Source organism: Bufo bufo, chromosome 5 (genome assembly GCF_905171765.1).
Source record: "Bufo bufo chromosome 5, aBufBuf1.1, whole genome shotgun sequence".
Lineage (NCBI taxonomy): Eukaryota > Metazoa > Chordata > Amphibia > Anura > Bufonidae > Bufo > Bufo bufo.
In genome coordinates this window covers 376,954,848-376,976,120 of record NC_053393.1, presented here as the reverse complement: position 1 = coordinate 376,976,120, position 21,273 = coordinate 376,954,848, and positions in this window count along the sequence as shown.

Genomic DNA, 21,273 nt, shown 5'->3' with positions numbered 1-21,273 from the left:
AGTAATGGAAGTTGCAGTGACATTTACACCCTTAGGAAGATTGTCAAGTTAACGAACAGGATGATTCTTAACCGCAAAGCCAACTCCAGACTCACGACGTTGGTCACTGCCACGTCCACACCAAAAGAATGTATAGCCACCTCCCATTTCTGTGAGTTGACTTTCATTTGCTAAACGACTTTCACACAGGGTCGCAATGTCGATGTCAAATCTTGCAAGCTCTCTAGCTACTAGAGCTGTTCTTCCTTCTGGGCGATCTGCTAATGAATTGTCTTGAAGCCTACATACAATCTATGTACCAATAGTAAGAGGTAATACCTTTTGTCTCATCTTGGGTTTTGTACTTCGACCGCATAAAATGGGATTCCCTCCAGCCGCGGTACCCTGTCCAGCTTACAGCGGCTGGATTCCCTTAATCCGCGGTAAACTGGACATGGTTTTAAGAGAAGCAACAATGTTTAGGGCAATTTTTCTAGCCCCTTCCTCATACTACGGAGGTGAGCAGTGTTATCCTAAAGAGGGCTGCTCAGTCACTCAGGTAGATGCCGAGTCCAGCTGTTGCTTCATCAGCATGAAGACGACCATTAGACTTGAGCCGCCTGTGTGCAGGTCCGTGTCCATAGCTCCCAGTGATTCCACACCTGCTGCTTCATCGCTCGCCTATCGCCACAAGACTTTGAACTGGTCGAGATGTCAAGACTTGTGTGTGAATTGGATTTAAGGGAGAGGTTTTTGTAGTCATATGGTGTGTATTGTATATACTATATATGATTGATATTGTATATGCCCATCATTTGTAAACAATGTTTTATTGATGCTTGAGAGCGACAAAAAAACGATAATAAAAATTTATCTGATTAAAAAAAAGGGAGAGGTGCGTAGAGTCAGCCTCACTCTCTCTTCCCAGATAACATCTTGCTACAATGGCAGGACAAAAGTCGAGACGGTTGGAGATGGGCTGGGCACAGTGGTTGACCAGGGCATTTTTAGTGTCTTGCCATGCTCTTAGCGTACCACATTGCTTGCAGATACTACCTTCATGATCGTTGGTCCTATTTAGTGGCTCTCATCTGCTCACTCCGCCAGAATCTGTCTTCACATGCTCGAGATCAAATCCCTCTGTTACCGAAGGTCAAGGACCTATCCAGTTTACCCACATGAGGGACCAATATATACACTCACCTAAAGAATTATTAGGAACACCATAATAATACGGTGTTGGACCCCCTTTTGCCTTCAGAACTGCCTTAATTCTACGTGGCATTGATTCAACAAGGTGCTGATAGCATTCTTTAGAAATGTTGCCCATATTTATAGGATAGCATCTTGCAGTTGATGGAGATTTGAGGGATGCACATCCAGGGCACGAAGCTCCCGTTCCACCACATCCCAAAGATGCTCTATTGGGTTGAGATCTGGTGACACTGGGGGCCATTTTAGTACAGTGAACTCATTGTCATGTTCAAGAAACCGATTTGAAATGATTAGAGCTTTGTGACATGGTGCATTATCCTGCTGGAAGTAGCCATCAGAGGATGGATACATGTTCTCATTCTGTTTTCGCCAAATTCGGACTCTACCATTTGAATGTCAACAGAAATCGAGACTCATCAGACCAGGCAACATTTTTCCAGTCTTCAACAATCCAATTTTGGTGAGCTCGTGCAAATTGTAGCCTCTTTTTCCTATTTGTAGTGGAGATGAGTGGTACCCGGTGGGGTCTTCTGCTGTTGTAGCCCATCCGCCTCAAGGTTCTGCGTGTTGTGGCTTCACAAATGCTTTGCTGCATACCTCGGTTGTAACGAGTGGTTATTTCAGTCAACATTACTCTTCTATCAGCTTGAATCAGTCGGCCCATTGTCCTCTGACCTCTAGCATCCACAAGGCATTTTTGTCCACAGGACTGCTGCATACTGGATGTTTTTCCCTTTTCACACCATTCTTTGTAAACCCTAGAAATGGTTGTGCGTTAAAATCCCAGTAACTGAGCAGATTGTGAAATATTTAGACTGGCCCGTCTGGCACCAACAACCATGCCACGCTCAAAATTGCTTAAATCACCTTTCTTTCCCATTCTGACATTCAGTTTGGAGTTCAGGAGATTGTCTTGACCAGGACCACACCCCTAAATGCATTGAAGCAACTGCCATGTGATTGGTTAACTAGATAATCGCATTAATGAGAAATAGAACAGGTGTTCCTAATAATTCTTTAGGTGAGTGTATATGTGAATGGAAAATTAAAAACATTATGGCTCCGGGAAGGCAGGGAGCAAAAAACAAAATTTCAAAAGCGAAAATTGGCCAGGTCTTTAACGGCTTATGGGTATGCTAAAATATTTAATAATTTGCTGTGTTATGAATTTGTTCAACTTAAAGACGCTGATTTACCTTGCAGCCGGCTGAAGTGCACTGACTAATACAATTTACAGCACACTTTCTAATATACCTATTATCTATTATGTCGTTTACACAAAATTTGTGCACGTTCTTAATAGAGATGTCGCAAAAAAATTTTCCGTTGGCGAACGCGAAATTCCGCATATATTAGCGAACGGGTGAACCGTCATAGACTTCAATAGGCAGGCGAATTTTAAAACCCACAGGGACTCTTTCTGGCCACAATAGTGATGGAAAAGTTGTTTCAAGGTAACTAACACCTGGACTGTGGCATGCCGGAGGGGGATCCATGGCAAAACTCCCATGGAAAATTACGTAGTTGATGCAGAGTCGGGTTTTAATCCATAAAGGGCATAAATCGCCTAACATTCCCAAATTGTTTGGAATAACGTGCTTTAAAACATCATGTATGATGTTGTATCGATCAGGTAGTGTAAGGGTTACGCCAGCTTCACAGTGACAGACCAAACTCCCAGTTTAACGCACCGCAAACAACCGCAAACAGTCCATTTGCACAACCGCAAACTCCCCATTTGCACATGGTTGGATACCAAGCTAGCCATGTCCCGTTCCTTGTCCTCACTTACGTCATTGAAGGTCTCTTCCTCCACCCAGCCACGTACAACACCAAGGGTCCCCGAAAGGTGACAACAAGCCCCCTGGGACGCCTGCTGTGGTCGGTCTTCCACCTCCTCAAAGCCACCTTCCTCCTCTGACTCCTCTTCTTCAGACTCCTCTCTCTGCGTTGCCGCAGGTCCAGCAATCGACGACGACAAGGCTGATTCTGGTGGTGATGGTGACCACAACTCTTCCTCTTCATGCTTATCTATGGCCTGATCCAGCACTCTTCGCAGGGCATGCTCCAGAAAAAACGCATATGGGATGAGGTTGATGATGTTGCCCTGGGTTTGACTGACCAGGTTTGTCACCTCCGCAAAAGGACGCATGAGCCTACAGCCATTGTGCATGAGCGGTCAGTAACACGGCCAAAAAATACCCAGCTCCGCAGAGGCTGTCCTCTTTTTTTTTTTTTTTTTATTAAAAAAATCTGTTCTTACCAGTTTAATCTCAGTTTTGTCCCCTATCAGGGGCTGGTGTATGGAATAGATTTTAGAAACCGGGAGATGGAAAAAGATGCTTGGTTGGTCCTCTTCCAATTTGGGGCACTGCGCGTGCACCGTGCAATGTACTGTGCCACCCTATATGAGTGGTGTGTTAAGTAGTACTATTCTTATCAGTTTAATCCCTGTTACGTCCCCTATCAGGGGACGTGTATCGAATAGATTTTAGACAACCGCAAAGAGTTGTCAATAGTTGACACACTCACGACATAAATTTTATTCCTCTATGCATCAATCTTGGTGTAGTGATGACTTTGCTCGTGCGCACGTTTGGGAGATTGCAGGCGATGGCGGTTTTTCAGTGGTCAGATGGACCCTTGCCCCAACACTGTGTGCCAGACATGCCATGACTTCCTTTTCCACAATAGAGTACAGGTTGGGGATTGCCTTTTGTGAAAAAAAAATTCGGCCGGGTACCTTCCACTGCGGTGTCCCAATAGCTACAAATTTTTTTAAGGCCTCCAGACTCCACCAGCTTGTATGGTAAAAGCTGGCGGGCTAAGAGTTCCGACAAGCCAGCTGTCAGACGCCGGGCAAGGGGGTGACTCTGTGACATTGGCTTCTTACGCTCAAACATTTCCTTGACAGACACCTGACTGTGGGCAGATGAGCAGGAATTGCTGAAGGTGAGAGGCGGAGTAGCGGTGGTTGAGAGGGGGCAAGGAGGACAGCAGTGGTTGACGTGGCTGAAGATGCTGGACCAAAAGGAGGATGGTGTCTTTGAGTTTGTGTGCTGCTTGTATTCATCATGTGTTGATCCCATAGGCGTTTGTGATGTGAGATCATGTGCCTTTGCAAAGCAGTTGTACCTAGGTGGGTGTTGGATTTCCCACGACTCACAGGTTGCAAATGGCATCGGTGTTATCAGAGGCAGACACACAAAAAAAATGCCACACTGCTGAGCTTTGCAATGACGGCATTCTGGTGGTGGCAACAGCATGTGTTGTTTGGCGTGCTGTCTGGCTGACCCCGGGTTCCGATACATGCTGTCTGACTGTGCCACTAGCTCCTTGCGACGACCTCCCCCTGCTTCCAACTCGTCTCCTCCTCCTCTCTGTCTCCCCATCTGAACTTTCCCCCTGTTCTTCTTCTCTTCGAGCGGGCACCCACGTGACATCCACGGACACATCTTCATCATCAACCGCTTCACTTGTATCTGACAACTCAGCAAAGGAAGCTGCAGCGTGTACAACATCATCATCATCACACCGTACGTCCATGTGTGTAATGCTGCCTGACTGAGACATATCCCTGTTATCTACATCCTCTGGCAATAATGGTTGCGCACCACTCATTTCTTCCAACTGATGTGTAAATAACTCCTCTGACATATCAAGTGAAGCGGCTGTGGTGCTAGTGTTGGTGGTGGCGGTAGGCGGGCGAGTGGTAACTTGAGAGGTGCCCGAAGCTGAGCTGGAGGAGGATGGTGCGTCAAGGTTCAGAGCGGAAGCTGTAGAAGATTGGGTGTCCTGTTTTTGCCAGTCAACTATGTCCTCAGAATTTTTCGAGTTCAGGGTACGTGGCCTCTGAACACTGGGCATTATTCTAGGGCCAAAGGAAATCACAGCACCATGACCACAACGGCCCCTGCGGGGTGGCCTGCCTCTGCCTGTCATTTTTTTTTTAGATTAGTGGTACTATGCGTGCAAGGTACTGTGCCACCCGATATGAGTGGTGGGCAGTGGGCACAGTACAGTCTGTGGGCCTGACACACACTGGCAGGCAACGGCAATTATATTACAGAGAAAAAATTGTATTACTTTTTTTATCTGCAAGCTACTGTGCCACCAGATATGAGTGGTGGGCACTGGCAGTGGGCACTGTACACTCTGTGGGCCTGACACACACTGGCAGGCAACTGCAATTATATTACAGAGAAAAAATTGTATTACTTTTTTTATCTGCAAGCTACTGTGCCACCAGATATGAGTGGTGGGCACTGGCAGTGGGCACAGTACACTCTGTGGCCCTGACACACACTGGCAGGCAACTGCAATATATATATATATATATAATATATATATATATATATATATATATATATATATATAAAATAAAAAGCAGACTGATGTACTAGCCCTAAAAAGGGCTTTTTGGGGTGCTGTCAGGACTCTGTCCTTACAGCAGATCAGATGAGTCTTTGAGGACTGGAGTGGACACAGAACACTGGCCTAGCTAACGATTTCTCTATTAATTCAGCAGCAGCAGCACTCTCCCTGCTCTCACTAATGAATCTAAGATGGATGCTGTCATTGCTTTTTGATAGGAGGTGGGAGGGTCTGGGAGGGAGGGTATGCTGATTGGCTGGAATGTGTCTGCTGACTGTGAGGTACAGGGTCAAAGTTTGCTCAATGATGACGTATAGGGGGCGGACCGAACATCGCATATGTTCGCCCGCCGCGGCAAACGCGAACAAGCAATGTTCGCCGGGAACTGTTCGCCAGCGAATAGTTCGGGACATCTCTAGTTCTTAATAGAAAGAAAATTACATTTATTATAAATTAGCTAGGTCACATGTTTGTTGAAAGCAAGACCAGGTTTATTGTGAAGGTAGAACCATGTAGTTGACTGACATTGATATATAGTCCTCTTATTATATAAACCACCAAGAAGAACAATGTTTCCTTCTGATATTATATCAATGCTTTTCGAGTTAACAAATGACCCCAAAACTGCTTTAAAAATACTAATGAACTGAGCTGAGTTTGATGGTTTTTTTTGCCCAGGGATATTAGTGTAATATGGTGTAGCGACCAAAATTTAACTCTTTGTTGTACATATTTCTAGCACAGCAATTATATTGATCTCCTAAAACAGCAACTTCCCAACAAGCTTCGCATTAATAAAAAGTAAATATATGTAATGATGTATTGGTTTAGGAAAACTCCACATAGAATGCATGAGGCAAGGTAATATATTTCATGAAATGATATTGTATATCGGTAGTGTTAATAGGTTTCAGGGGGAATGTTAATTTTTTTTTTTCCCTGCCGTAGTAGCTACTGTAAGATCTTTATGGTTAATCATTCATTTTTGAATTTTTATATTAAGCATTTCATATTACTTTATTGACTCAACTTTTATGCTCTTCTTCATTTTGACAGTAAAGAATGGCTAGGCAATACTCTTTGAAAATTGGAGGCCATTTTCAGCTGCTCTCTCTGCAGAGTAAAGTGAATAATAGGGTGCCCTGAAGGGATTTCTAAGGTATCACTCACCAGAAACTTTTGTGTGTGAAGAAAACTAGCTCATTTTATCATGCTAGGCATACTGATATGTTTACTTTAATAAAATGCCATATTTTTGCCTTTAATCTCTTGTCAAATAGCTATTAAAGCCCCTAAAGTACCATGCACCACATTAAAAAACACTTGTGATCTTCAAGTTGCCTTAGAAAATGCTAATAGCGCATGTAATTTGTGTTTTGTGAACAGGATGGAATAATTTATTGAGTGAAATGAAAATATGCTTCAAGAAAGATGCCCTCAAGTTAAGACAGTGGTTTAAACTGTTCAGCGTTCCATTTAGCAACTACCTTTTTAATAACTGCAGTAAAGTATTGGACTGACATCGTTCTGGTTTATCATAGCTATGTTATATTTTTGAAAGCAAACACTTGCTCCTTTGGGTGAATGATGAGCAATAAATACTACAGTTTGCTAGGATATGTGATGTCCATTGACAAATAGAGTTTCATAAGAACATAACATGGTTAACACTATTCTCTGTGAAATGTCATATTCCTTTATATTAGAAGATCCCATTGCCCAGTGTAAGATAATCTTCTATCCCTTAGCATCTCAAGGCAATGCCAAAGCCCCTAGCAAAATTATACTTAAAGGGGTATTCTGGTAATTTGAAGTTATCCCCTATCCACAGGATACAAAATTATGAAAGTGGGGGCCCTGTACCCCGTATTGTCCCTAGGAATGAGCAGAGCAGCAGGTTGAGCATGAACACTGCCACTCCATTGAACTCTATGAGACAGTCGCATACAGGCACTTGGCTGTTTATAGCAGTCCCATAGAGATGAATGAATGAGCAGTGAACATGCTTAGCCTGGCATGGCATTCATTTTGGGGTCTGTGCAGGATACACGGTGTCAATTTATTAGTGGGGGACCTGGTATTATGGTCCCCATCAATCTAATAGTTATCACCTATCCTTTGGAGAAGTGGGGTAACTTCATGTTATCAGGATACCCCTTTTAATGTATAAATCTATACAGTATTGTGTAGCGAGAGAGATATAGGTCGTCACTACTAGTGATGAGCGAAGTTATCAAAAATTCAGTTCATCTGCTTCACCGAATTTCACAAAGAAATTTTCTCCGTGACAAATTACTTCTTTACTAAGCCCATTTCTTTGTAATTAGCGAATGCAGTGAACAGCAATTGTGCCGCCCCAATCATTGAACCTCTCAGATGCCGCGTTCATCACTGATCGCAGCATCTGAGATGAAAAATACTCACCTTATCCATTTGATCGCGTAGAGGCCGCCGTGACCATCTTGATTGAAGATCCCACATAAAATCTTTGCGCAGTGATGGGATGTCGTGTGGGATCTTCAATCAAGATGGCCACTGCGGCCTCTTCATGTGTAAATGGATGAGGTGAGTAGGATCCCCCCCCCTCCCCCCCCCCCCCCAATTTAGGAAGCACAAGGAAATTCGGCTTTGTTTTTCCTGAAATTCGGATTGAGGTCCACTTAGGAAGAAATGGAGGAGGCAAATAGGAAATTGTTTTTTAATAAGACGGAAAAAGATAAAGGAAAACAGAAAAAATTGTGACAATATAGGTTGATCAAATCCACAAGATTAAAGATCACAGTCGAATCACATTTTTATGACCTCTTCCTACTTTTGACATCAGCAGCCCGTAGCTCATGAAGGAAGTCATGTGTCATGAGCTGGCTTGGTGCACAGTTTATGAACTGTTCTCTTGTTGCTGTGGTTAAAGCATATTGTGAGTGGACAAATGGCACCACTGCAAATAAATGACATGGAAACTGTGGAACCCCATGTGCCATTAATGTGAGGTGAAGGTTGGCTATGAAGGTGCACAAGGGCAGACAGACATGCTACAGTGGGGCAGCTCACTGCCAAAATGAACTCAGAGTCCACCAGATGTGTGTATAAAGCAACAGTTTAGGCAGCCCTACTACATATGGGGGCTCTTAAGTAGACAGATGGTCTCTGCTCCTTTGCTAAAAAAGTTGCATCAGCAGAAAAGGCTTCAATTTTTGCGGTAATATTGAATTGGGCCTCCACTGATTGGCAAAAGATTGCTTTATCCGATGAGTCACAGGAAAGCTAGAATATCCCACAAAGGATTACACTACTCTCAATGAGACATGCAAGCTAGCTTTCCTTATAGAAGGACAAAAGAACCAGAATGTCTGAAGAGAAAATAACCTTGCTTAGCTTAATGGCTGGGGGTGTGGGGATTTTCGGTGTGCTTTTTTATCATTAGGGAGACAAAAAAATATGCAGGATGAGTATTGAGATACTAATCTTGGTTTCTTGGAAGAATACATGCAAATCTGCATGGAGTTTGTATATTCTCATCGTGTTTGCGTGGGTTTCATGGATTTCCTCTGGGTACTCCGGTTTACTCCCACAGACCCACACTCCAAAGACATACTGATAGGGAACTTAGATTGTGAGCCCCATTGAAGATAGTTTGATGCTAATATGTGTAAAGCGCTGTAGAATATAGTAGAGCTATATAAGTGTGCTAAATAAATTTGCCTACCTTAATTCGGCTGGTATGAGATTTTTTTGAAGAACAGCGAATTTGAATTTCTTTATCAGAAACCCAAAGAAAAAGAGGGGATATCCTGTCTAATGCAAATTTGCATCTATTCTTCCCAGAAAGCGAGAGAGAGTGTTGCCTGGCATACAATTCTCATCATGAATATTTTTGGGTGTCCCTAATGATAAAGAGCACCACAAAGAGTACTCCCCAAGGCCAGTCAGCTAAACAAAGCAGTTTTCTCTTGAGACATTGTGGTTCTCTTCTTTTTGGAGGATTGGATTGCAAACTTCACTTCCAGTTGAATATTATGTGTATGGGGGTCTTCAAACTTTTAAAAAAATCAGAGCTGAAGTTCAACAAATTCATCTCTACTCCAGATATCTGTGACAACCTACCAACTCCCTTATTGAGTTACTCCCAGTCTGTCTAGCTAGTGTCTGTCCTACATGCAGTGGTTACTCTCAATATTAGCTGGTGGTCACAATAATGTGACTCAACTGTGTGGTTTGTGTGTTATGTGCAAGAGGCACTCTTTTCCATACCAGTAAAAATGACTGTACACGTAGTGTTGATAGTGAGACGGGAGAAATATCACTGTTTAATATGGAAGGCTCTAGTGTTTGAGCCCAAACGTCGCATCCACATGGGTGAATAAACTTTTTTCATCATTTGAGAGTGCTGTTGTTTTGCATTTTTATTTAATATTGAGTATCCATTATATGAGGGGTCAACTGTAGCCTTTGAAATTTACAAAGGGCTTAATAAAATCTGTAAAAAAGAGATAAAATCAGCAAAAATACAAAATGAATCCCCAAAAATTCTTTAAATATATAAATGCTAAATAACCAAGGTCAGAGTAGGTAGGTCTCCTAAATAACGGTAAAAGGGGGAAGGTGGTCACTGAAGATAAGAAAAGGCAGAGTTACTAAATGTTTTTTTTTAGCTCTGTATACACAAAAGAAGAAAAAGGAGCTGATATCCTAGTTCCAGGGCTGTTAGTACATCCAGTAATATACTTAATTGGCTTACTGTACATATAGTCCAAGCTAACTTAAATAAGGTAAATGTGAATAAGGCTCCAGGTCCAGATGGATTACACTCGAGTTCTTAAAGAACCCAGTTCAGTTATTGCTGTGCCCCTGTTCATAATTTTTATAGATTGTCTGGGGACTGATACAGTACCAATTGACTGGCACAAGGTAAATTTGGTGCCCATATTCAAAAAGGGCTCTTAATTCCCCACAGGTAATTAAAGACCAGTAAGATTGACTTCTGTTGGAGGAAAAGGGAGGACTCTTAAGGGACTATACAAGATGATCTTACTGTTAATAATATCAGCATGGGTTTACTAAGGACAAAAGTTGTCAGACTAACTTGATATATTTTTGTGAGGAGGTGAGTAGAAGCCTGGACAGAGGGGCGGCTGTGAATGTAGTGTTCTTGGATTGTGCAAAGGCTTTTGATACTGTCCCTTGTAAACCTTTAATAGGTAAAATAAGATCTATAGGCTTAGAAAGTATAGTTTGTAATTGGATTGGAAGCTGGCTGAAGGACCGTGTCCAGAGAGTTGTGGTCAATGATTCCTATTCTGGACTGATTTATAACTGTATGTATCACAAAAACTGCTGAAAAAAATGTTATTGCTGTCCATTCAAAAAATTATTCTAGTTCAAAATGAGTAAAATGCAACCATAAAAAATTGCCCAGAAGAAAGCCTTTAAGCTCATGACTGGACAATCATTCTATGCACATTTATTGCTTTATATAGCATTACAGTTTTCAGAGCTTTGTTTTTCTGAGCTGCAAAATACCTTCCCAACAGTATTCTTGGTAAAATAAAATTTTAACTTAAAGAGGTTGTCCAACTTATTTGAAAATTATGCCAGAGCCTCTATATGTAATAAAACAATAAAATATTGGATACTTACCATTTAAAAATCTGCTGTTTCTAGGTCTGCTACTACGGACCTCACCTCCAGTCTGTAAAGGCTGTAGTGGTGACATAGCCATATACAGCACATGACCACTGCAGCCAATCACTGGCCTCAGCAGTCTTGTGCCATATACCACTGAGACTAGTGATTTGACTGCAAAAATCTTGTGCCATTTATAGCTATATAAATTCTGCAGTCTGTAAATACAGACCAGAGGTGATTGGGAATTAAAGGGGTTGTCTGGTTTTCCAATAATGACAACCTATGCTCAGAACAGGTCATCAAAATCAGATCAGCGTCGGTCTGACTCCCAGCACCCCCATGATCAGCTGTTTGAAGGGGTTGCAGCATCCATGCAAGCACTGCTTCCTCTTCAATGTTTACCCACAAACCATCAATATTGTGGCAGCAGTGCAAGGTAATTACATCTGCTCTGTCCCATTCACCTTACATTGGTGAAAATGAGCAAGAGATAAGAACAAGGTACGGGGACCTCATTAATAGTGTTGAGCACGAATATTCGAATAGCGAATTTTTATCGCGAATATCGCCACTTCGAGAATTTGCAAATATTTTGAATATAGTGCTATATATTCGTTATATCGAATATTCTGCATTTTTTTCCATCTGAACACCTGATTCCTCTCTGCTTCTTGCTTGTGGGCCAATGAGAAGGAAGCAATGTCAAGTTCACAGCAATACTGTAAGTGCACCAATCAGTAATCTGTAGTCAGACCTGCTAAAATGTGAAGTTGCACAGTGTGAAAAAAATTGTAATCACTGCCGATTAGCGCAATTGCGAATATATTGAAGCACTGGACTCTATCTGAATATAAGGCTATTCTAATGTTTTGCCATGCCAACCATTTTCTGCAGTCTCAGGAAACTTGACCCACTCCTGTATTTCGCGTTGCGAATTCGCATTACGCAATTTTTACATTGACGATTTATCGCATTCAATATTCTCAAAATTCACGAATATATGACGAATATTTCTACAAAATATTCGTGAAATATCGTGAATTCGAAGATAGCCCCTGCCGCTCATCACAACTCATTATCTCTTACTTACATTTGGGGAATATTTTTTAACAACTGATGTAATAGAATAGGAGAGAATTCCCCCATAGCAACCAATCAGGTCACTGATTTTATTTTCCAAAACATCTATGACAATTGAATCCCTGAAAAACACCCCTACAGTTTTGTTAAATCTCCCCTATTGTATGGATTTGGTATAAAAATACTAATTGTTACATGGCTTCAAGCTTTTGTAAATTATGTATTTTCATTTGTTTTAACAACATAAAATGTAATTTGAGAGTTAAAATAACAGCAGCTGTTCGAAATACTGTGGGGTACACATCTTGTATGCCCAGGAAGGATTCGTAAGCAACATCTTGTCATGTCCTCTTGCTGATTCTTATTAGACTATACTGATTAGAAATTGCCATTTTTCTCCATTATACACAATGAAAAATAGCTATAATACCATGATAAGGAAATATACTACCATGCAATCATTTTTGACATATATTCTTTTCTTAATGCATTTAATCATATTAATACAATATTCAGTACCTCTATAATAGAGAATCTTCAAGAATTTTGAGCAGTGTCTAAAATGTAATCCACCTTTTAAGAGATTCCAGTATACAGTAGTTGAAGGTGAAGTTGGGCAAAAAAATTATGAAATGTATGTTCTGTGAATATGTGTAAGTATAAAAAAAGTTATATTTTTCACGTCATTTGGGTTAAGTGATCAATGCAGAAGAAACATATTGCTTTCTTTTCTTTAATAAACCATGTATTACTATATTTCTAAAAGATTCATATGCTAATATGACTAAATTTATCTTGACATTTCTTGTGTTAAATTCAAAGTGGCCCAATTTCCTTGTTAAGATCACACATTAATCTGATATTGATCTATAATTCACGACATGTCAGCTGAGAACAATATATCAATAGAAATGTAACGGGTTAGGGTTCACTTATTCTTCTAAATAATGAAGCAATCATTTTTACCCATGATCAAAAAACCACTGAATCATGGACAACAAACTTCTATTGGAAGATTTGCTCCATACATCTACATGACAGATGGTGTCTATAATATTTCAGCTCAATATTTTATAAGGCCATCCATCAGTGAAGTGGTTAAAAAAGAAAGGATTCAGTCTGATACTACTTATGCTTTATCAAGCAGTAAGAGGCTGATACACAGCTTGATAATGTAATCGTCACATAGATAATTTGGTCACATGTAAACAGGCTCACACTGACTCGATACGGGTAAAGTATGCTTAAATGTGGCAAAATTGTTGCAGAAAATGTTTGAATCTGTACATAACATCTGAGTGGGGTTTGACAAAAAAAAATCGAAAAAGATTTTTGGTCATAGAAATGTCCACTCCTAAGAACATTAAGTGGCCACCCTGGTCTACACACTTTAACACTATACAGGGATGTAGAGGCTGCAGAGGAACTACTAGGCCACTCGCTCTTGGAGTAGTCTCTGTTCAGTGTCTGCTGACCAACAAAGGTCAATAGACAACGGTGAGCAGCACAGCGGATGAAGCACAACCGTAATAAGGAAACAAGCAGAGGTCAGGGCAAGCAGCATACAAGCAATCCAGTAAACAATCTAAAGCTCAGGGTGGGCAGCACAAGGTCAAAACGAGGAACATACAGAGGTCAGGTCAGGCAGCAAAGAGCCAGATGCAGAAAGAGGCAGAGATCTGCACATGGGTAGGCAAACAATACAATGGCACACCTTTGGAGGGAACTAGCTAACTAGGCCCAATTGCTCAAGGACCCTCCTAGAGGAGAAGGTGCTTTAAATACCCTGTGATGGCTAATCATAGGGTGGGTTAGTTTAAGGTGTTCGCTATGGTCCTTTAAGAGCCAGAGGGATTAGGTGTGTGCTTTATGGGAAGAGAGAGGCAAAGCGAGCAAAAAAGAAGTCCTCAGCCTGTTTAAAATGGACATAACAATGCTGCATCAGCAGCTGGGACAGCAAGACTCCGGTGGCCAAGGGCTGCCAGAGAACCAGCACACAACTTAACTTTCACAAGAAAGACATTAAAACATGGATAAAACCCTATACTTTGAAATCCATGGCCCTCTTTGGTAAGGAAGATGGCTTTCCTGCCATGGAAACGTAACCACATTATAAGAAAATCATCTATTTTAATACCAATATTCCAACCAAACTTGAATCCATTAAAATAAAATACTCAACATAAGGATGGTTGATAGATTTGCCTGGGATGTTAGTCTTAACCTCAGGGATTCCCCTTGCAGAGGGGGCTTTGAGTTATGCAGTGAAGACACTGTCTTCTCTGCACGTAGACATCCGCATATAGCTCACTTGTAACACTTATCTAAAAGCTGTTACCATTAGATCACTGTTATTTGTGATTTGTATATGGGGACATCAGGGAACTCATAAGTAAGGTATTCTATCTAATCTGTGCCCCCATAGAAAAATACTATTCAAATGTAAAATTAAATTAATATACATTATACATTTTACACATATTTGAAACTATTATACACAAGAGACTAAAAGGGTACATTTTGGGGGGGAAATAAGATTTGTTGAGCAAATTACTTTAACACTCTGTGATGTGCTGTTATGTCACAGAGTTCTAGTACTTAACCCTTTGTGCTGGGCTCAGGAGTTGTGTCCGAACCATTATTTGTGGATACTACCTCTATTATACAGCAGGCACCCAGCTCTCATTGCTAGGTTCCGAAATAACGGCAATCCTGGCAGCTTAAAGGGAAACTGTCACCAGTTTTGTGCTGCTAAGTTCTAACAGCTCCAACGCATGCCAATGAGTCCCCATATCCATGAGCTCATGGCTCTCCCCACCCACCTGCCTTGGATTGACAGTTTTTTTTCAATCTGAATTAGCAGCACGATTTAACACTAGATTTTAGCAAAATTTCTGGCTCAATTAATCAAAGTGACCCAGCATTTTGCTAAGGAGACCCGTCGCTAGTTTATGTTGCCCTTAGTTAGGACACCATAAAACTGCTGAGAGATTCCCTTTAATCCCTCAGATAGTGCAGTCAAAAGTACAATACAAGGCATGGTAGCCAGGGGCCTTCTGAATAGCTTTAGGCCTACCATGTTCCAGTTGCTAATACATCCTGTCTCCAACAAAAGTGCAAAAAAAGTTTTTTTAAATACTGAAGAAAAACAGAAAAAAAATTATAAACACAAAAAAAAAAAGTTTCCCATTATGTACAGTTGTGTTCAAAATAATAGCAGTCAGATATCACTAGCCTGATCAATCACTGTTTTTGGTAGAAATTATATTTCTACATGGCAAATAATTTACTAGCAGGTGTAGTAGAGTAATAGAAATCCAACAGACCCAACAGTCATGACATACATGCTGCTGATTCTCTGTAATTCAATCAGTTATTGAAAGGGGCATGTTCAAAATTATAGCAGTGTGGAGTTCAATGAGTGAGGTCATTCATTCTTTGAAAAACAGGTGGCAATTATTTCCCTTATTTACGGAAGGCAGCAAATGTTGTACATGCTGGTTACAGTGCATTTCTCTCTGAAATTCTGAGGAACATGGGTCGTTCCAGACATTGTTCAGAAGAACAGTGTACTTTGATTAAAAAGTTGATTGGAGAGGGGAAAACATATAAAGAAGTGCAGAAAATGATAGGCTGCTCAGCTAAAATGATTGCAAATGCTTTAAAATGGCAACCAAAACCTGAAAGACGTGGAAGACAGCACAAAACTACCATTCTAATGGATAGAAGAATAGCCAAAGTGGCAAGGACTCAGCCAACAATCAGCTCCAGGAAGATCAAAGAAGGTCTAAAGTTACCTGTAAGTACCGTTACAATTAGAAGACGCCTATGGGAAGCCAAGCTATCTGAAAGAAGCCCCCGCAAAGTCCCACTGTTAAAAAAAAGACGTGCTGAAGAGGTTACAATTTGCCAAAGAGCACGTTGACTGGCCTAAAGAGACATTTTGTCGACTGATGAAAGTAAGATTGTTCTTTTTGGGTCTAGTGGTCGGAGACAGTTTGTCAGACGACCCCCAAACACTGAATTCAAGCCACAGTACACTGTGAGGACAGTGAAGCATGGTGGCGCAAGCATCATGATATGGGGATGTTTCTCATACTATGGTGTTGGGCCTTTTTATCGCATACCAGGGATCATGGATCAGTTTGAATACATCACAATACTGGTCATGCTGCCTTATGCTGAAAAGGAAATTCCCTTGAAATGGGTGTTCCAACAAGACAACGACCCCAAACACACCAGTAAACGTGCAACAACTTGGTTCCAGACCAGCAAGATTGACGTTATGGAGCGGTCAGCCCAATCCCCGGATCTTAATCCAATAGAAAACTTGTGGGGTGACATCAAAAATGCAGTTTCTGAGGCAAAACCAAGAAATAGAGAAGAACTGTGGAATGTAGTCCAATCATCCTGAGCTGGAATACCTGTTCACAGGTGCCAGAAGTTGGTTGACTCCATGCAACACAGATGTACAGCAGTTCTCAGAAACAGTGGTTATACAACTAAATATTAGTTACGTGATTCAAAGGAAAGCAAAATCTTCAAACATTTTTCAGTTTATATAGTGAATGTTTGAGTTTGTAAAGAAGAATACAAACACTGCTATTTTTTGAACAGTCTAATATTCACTTTTCTTAATTTTTTTTAGAGGAACAACACAAATTTGATATATTTTTCTTTATGTTTTGATTTGGAATAGAATGTGTAGTGTTCCCAATGCATTTGTGTGTATGGAAATAAAAGCTACTGGAAGTGTATTTAGAGCTTTATTCACTTTTTTAAACACACTGCTATTATTTTGAACACAACTGTGTATAATACACAATGGGTACAATGAGGACGTCACCTCTGCTCTTGTTGCACTGCCTGGCCGTGTCAATCATATAAACCAGGGTGGGACTGGCCACAAAAAGGCGTTTGGATGCAACAAAAGAAATGGTCATATCCTCATTGCTACAAAGGCCTAATTTGCATATAAGGAAAAAGTATTAAAACACAGGAATTGCGCTACAGATAAACAAAAGAAAAACAGTGTTTTAATCAGGTGAACTACAGCTATGTGTCTAGTTTGATAGAGAGGTTGCGAGATCCAAAGTCGATTTGTACAAATACTTTGATTTTAACCTCTTGCCGCTACGCTAACGCCGAAAGGCGTCATTGCGGCGGCTCTCCCAGGCTACACTAATGCCGATTGGCGTCATCTCGCGTGAGCCGAGATTTCCTGTGAAAGCGCGCACACAGGCGCGCCCGTTCACAGGATCGGAAGGTAAGCGAGTGGATCTCCAGCCTGCCAGCGGCGATCGTTCCCTAGCAGGCTGGAGATGCAATTTTTTTTAACCCCTAACAAGTATATTAGACGCTGTTTTGATAACAGCGTCTAATATACCTGCTACCTGGTCCTCTGGTGGTCCCTTTTGCTTGGATCGACCACCAGAGGACACAGGTAGCTCAGTAAAGTAGCACCAAACACCACTACACTACACTACAAACCCCCTGTCACTTATTAACCCCTTATGAACCACTGATCACCCCTGATCACCCCATATAGACTTCCTGATCACCCCCCTGTCATTGATCACCCCCCTGTCATTGATCACCCCCTTGTAAGGCTCCATTCAGACGTCCGTATGATTTTTACGGATCCACTGATATATCAATATAACAAAACAATAACAAACATAGGTGCACTCTGCAGTCTCACTAATTCTCAAACTGATTTTAAAATTGAGAGATTAGTCAACATGTCCTACGGTGTAGAACATGTCTTAAGCCCGGACACCACGACAAGGTTTCTCAAGTAGCCCGGGACCCTACACTCTCCTACCTGAGCCATATGGGCAATACCAGGAGCCAGTGGGCAAATTACAGGAGCATAGGGCCGACTCGCAAACAACTCACCAGTTACCTCCAGCATGTGGCCATGCTTGCAATGGGAGGAGGGAGGAGTCTGTGAGTCCCACTCAAGACTTGCTGATATAGCCCAGGCTTCACAGGTGCACCTAAATGTGACCTGTAGATGGAAAACAGGCACATTTAAATAGGAGTTTATACACCTCCAGGAATCTATATATACAAACTAAGAAGACAGGTTGGCATCAGCAGGAGCTGCTCAAACCCACATGCAGTTGTGCATATAATTAAGGGAGCAAATCCTGCACTTGTGGCCCGTTGCTAATGGCAATCCCCAGCAAAATGCATACAATGGAGGATGCCCGCGGCGAACCACAAGTACCACAATAGACATCCTACACAAGGTAACAAGTGCGGATGTGATAATTAATATAACAATATAACAAAACAATAACAAACATAGGTGCACTCTGCAGTCTCACTAATTCTCAAACTGATTTTAAAATTGAGAGATTAGTCAACATGTCCTACGGTGTAGAACATGTCTTAAGCCCGGACACCACGACAAGGTTTCTCAAGTAGCCCGGGACCCTACACTCTCCTACCTGAGCCATATGGGCAATACCAGGAGCCAGTGGGCAAATTACAGGAGCATAGGGCCGACTCGCAAACAACTCACCAGTTACCTCCAGCATGTGGCCATGCTTGCAATGGGAGGAGGGAGGAGTCTGTGAGTCCCACTCAAGACTTGCTGATATAGCCCAGGCTTCACAGGTGCACCTAAATGTGACCTGTAGATGGAAAACAGGCACATTTAAATAGGAGTTTATACACCTCCAGGAATCTATATATACAAACTAAGAAGACAGGTTGGCATCAGCAGGAGCTGCTCAAACCCACATGCAGTTGTGCATATATATAGGGGAGCAAATCCTGCACTTGTGGCCCGTTGCTAATGGCAATCCCCAGCAAAATGCATACAATGGAGGATGCCCGCGGCGAACCACAAGTACCACAATAGACATCCTACACAAGGTAACAAGTGCGGATGTGATAATTAATATAACAATATAACAAAACAATAACAAACATAGGTGCACTCTGCAGTCTCACTAATTCTCAAACTGATTTTAAAATTGAGAGATTAGTCAACATGTCCTACGGTGTAGAACATGTCTTAAGCCCGGACACCACGACAAGGTTTCTCAAGTAGCCCGGGACCCTACACTCTCCTACCTGAGCCATATGGGCAATACCAGGAGCCAGTGGGCAAATTACAGGAGCATAGGGCCGACTCGCAAACAACTCACCAGTTACCTCCAGCATGTGGCCATGCTTGCAATGGGAGGAGGGAGGAGTCTGTGAGTCCCACTCAAGACTTGCTGATATAGCCCAGGCTTCACAGGTGCACCTAAATGTGACCTGTAGATGGAAAACAGGCACATTTAAATAGGAGTTTATACACCTCCAGGAATCTATATATACAAACTAAGAAGACAGGTTGGCATCAGCAGGAGCTGCTCAAACCCACATGCAGTTGTGCATATATATAGGGGAGCAAATCCTGCACTTGTGGCCCGTTGCTAATGGCAATCCCCAGCAAAATGCATACAATGGAGGATGCCCGCGGCGAACCACAAGTACCACAATAGACATCCTACACAAGGTAACAAGTGCGGATGTGATAATTAATATAACAATATAACAAAACAATAACAAACATAGGTGCACTCTGCAGTCTCACTAATTCTCAAACTGATTTTAAAATTGAGAGATTAGTCAACATGTCCTACGGTGTAGAACATGTCTTAAGCCCGGACACCACGACAAGGTTTCTCAAGTAGCCCGGGACCCTACACTCTCCTACCTGAGCCATATGGGCAATACCAGGAGCCAGTGGGCAAATTACAGGAGCATAGGGCCGACTCGCAAACAACTCACCAGTTACCTCCAGCATGTGGCCATGCTTGATATATGGATCGGATCCGCAAAACACATACAGACGTCTGAATGGAGCCTTACAGGGGGGTGATCAATGACGGGGGTGATCACCCCATATAGACTCCCTGATCACCCCCCTGTCATTGATCACCCCCCTTTAAGGCTCCATTCAGACGTCCGTATGATTTTTACGGATCCACTGATACATGGATTGGATCCGCAAAACACATACGGACGTCTGAATGGAGCCTTACAGGGATGTGATCAATGACGGGGGTGATCACCCCATATAGACTCCCTGATCACCCCCCTGTCATTGATCACCCCCCTGTAAGGCTCCATTCAGACGTCCGTATGATTTTTACGTATCCACTGATACATGGATCGGATCCGCAAAACACATACGGACGTCTGAATGGAGCCTTACAGGGGGGTGATCAATGACGGGGGTGATCACCCCATATAGACTCCCTGATCACCCCCGTCATTGATCACGCCCCTGTCATTGATCACCCCCCTGTAAGGCTCCATTCAGACGTCCGTATGATTTTTACGGATCCACTGATACATGGATCGGATCCGTAAAACACATACGGACGTCTGAATGGAGCCTTACAGGGGGGTGATCAATTACGGGGGTGATCACCCCATATAGACTCCCTGATCACCCTCTGTCATTGATCACCCCCCTGTCATTGATCACTCACCTGTAAGGCTCCATTCAGACGTCGTATGATTTTTACGGATCCACTGATACATGGATCGGATCCGCAAAACACATACGGACATCTGAATGGAGCCTTACAGGGGGGTGATCAATGACAGGGGGGTGATCACCCCATATAGACTCCCTGATCACCCCCCTGTCATTGATCACCCCCCTGTCATTGATCACCCCCCTGTCAGGCTCCATTCAGATGTCCGTATGTGTTTTGCGGATCCGATCCATGTATCCGTGGATCCGTAAAAAATATACGGACGTCTGAATGGAGCCTTACAGGGGGGGTAATCAATGACAGGGGGGTGATCACCCCATATAGACTCCCTGATCACCCCCCTGTCATTGATCACCCCCCTGTCATTGATCACCGCCTGTAAGGCTCCATTCAGATGTCCGTATGTGTTTTGCGGATCCGATCCATGTATCCGTGGATCCGTAAAAAACATACGGACGTCTGAATGGAGCCTTACAGGATGGTGATCAATGAC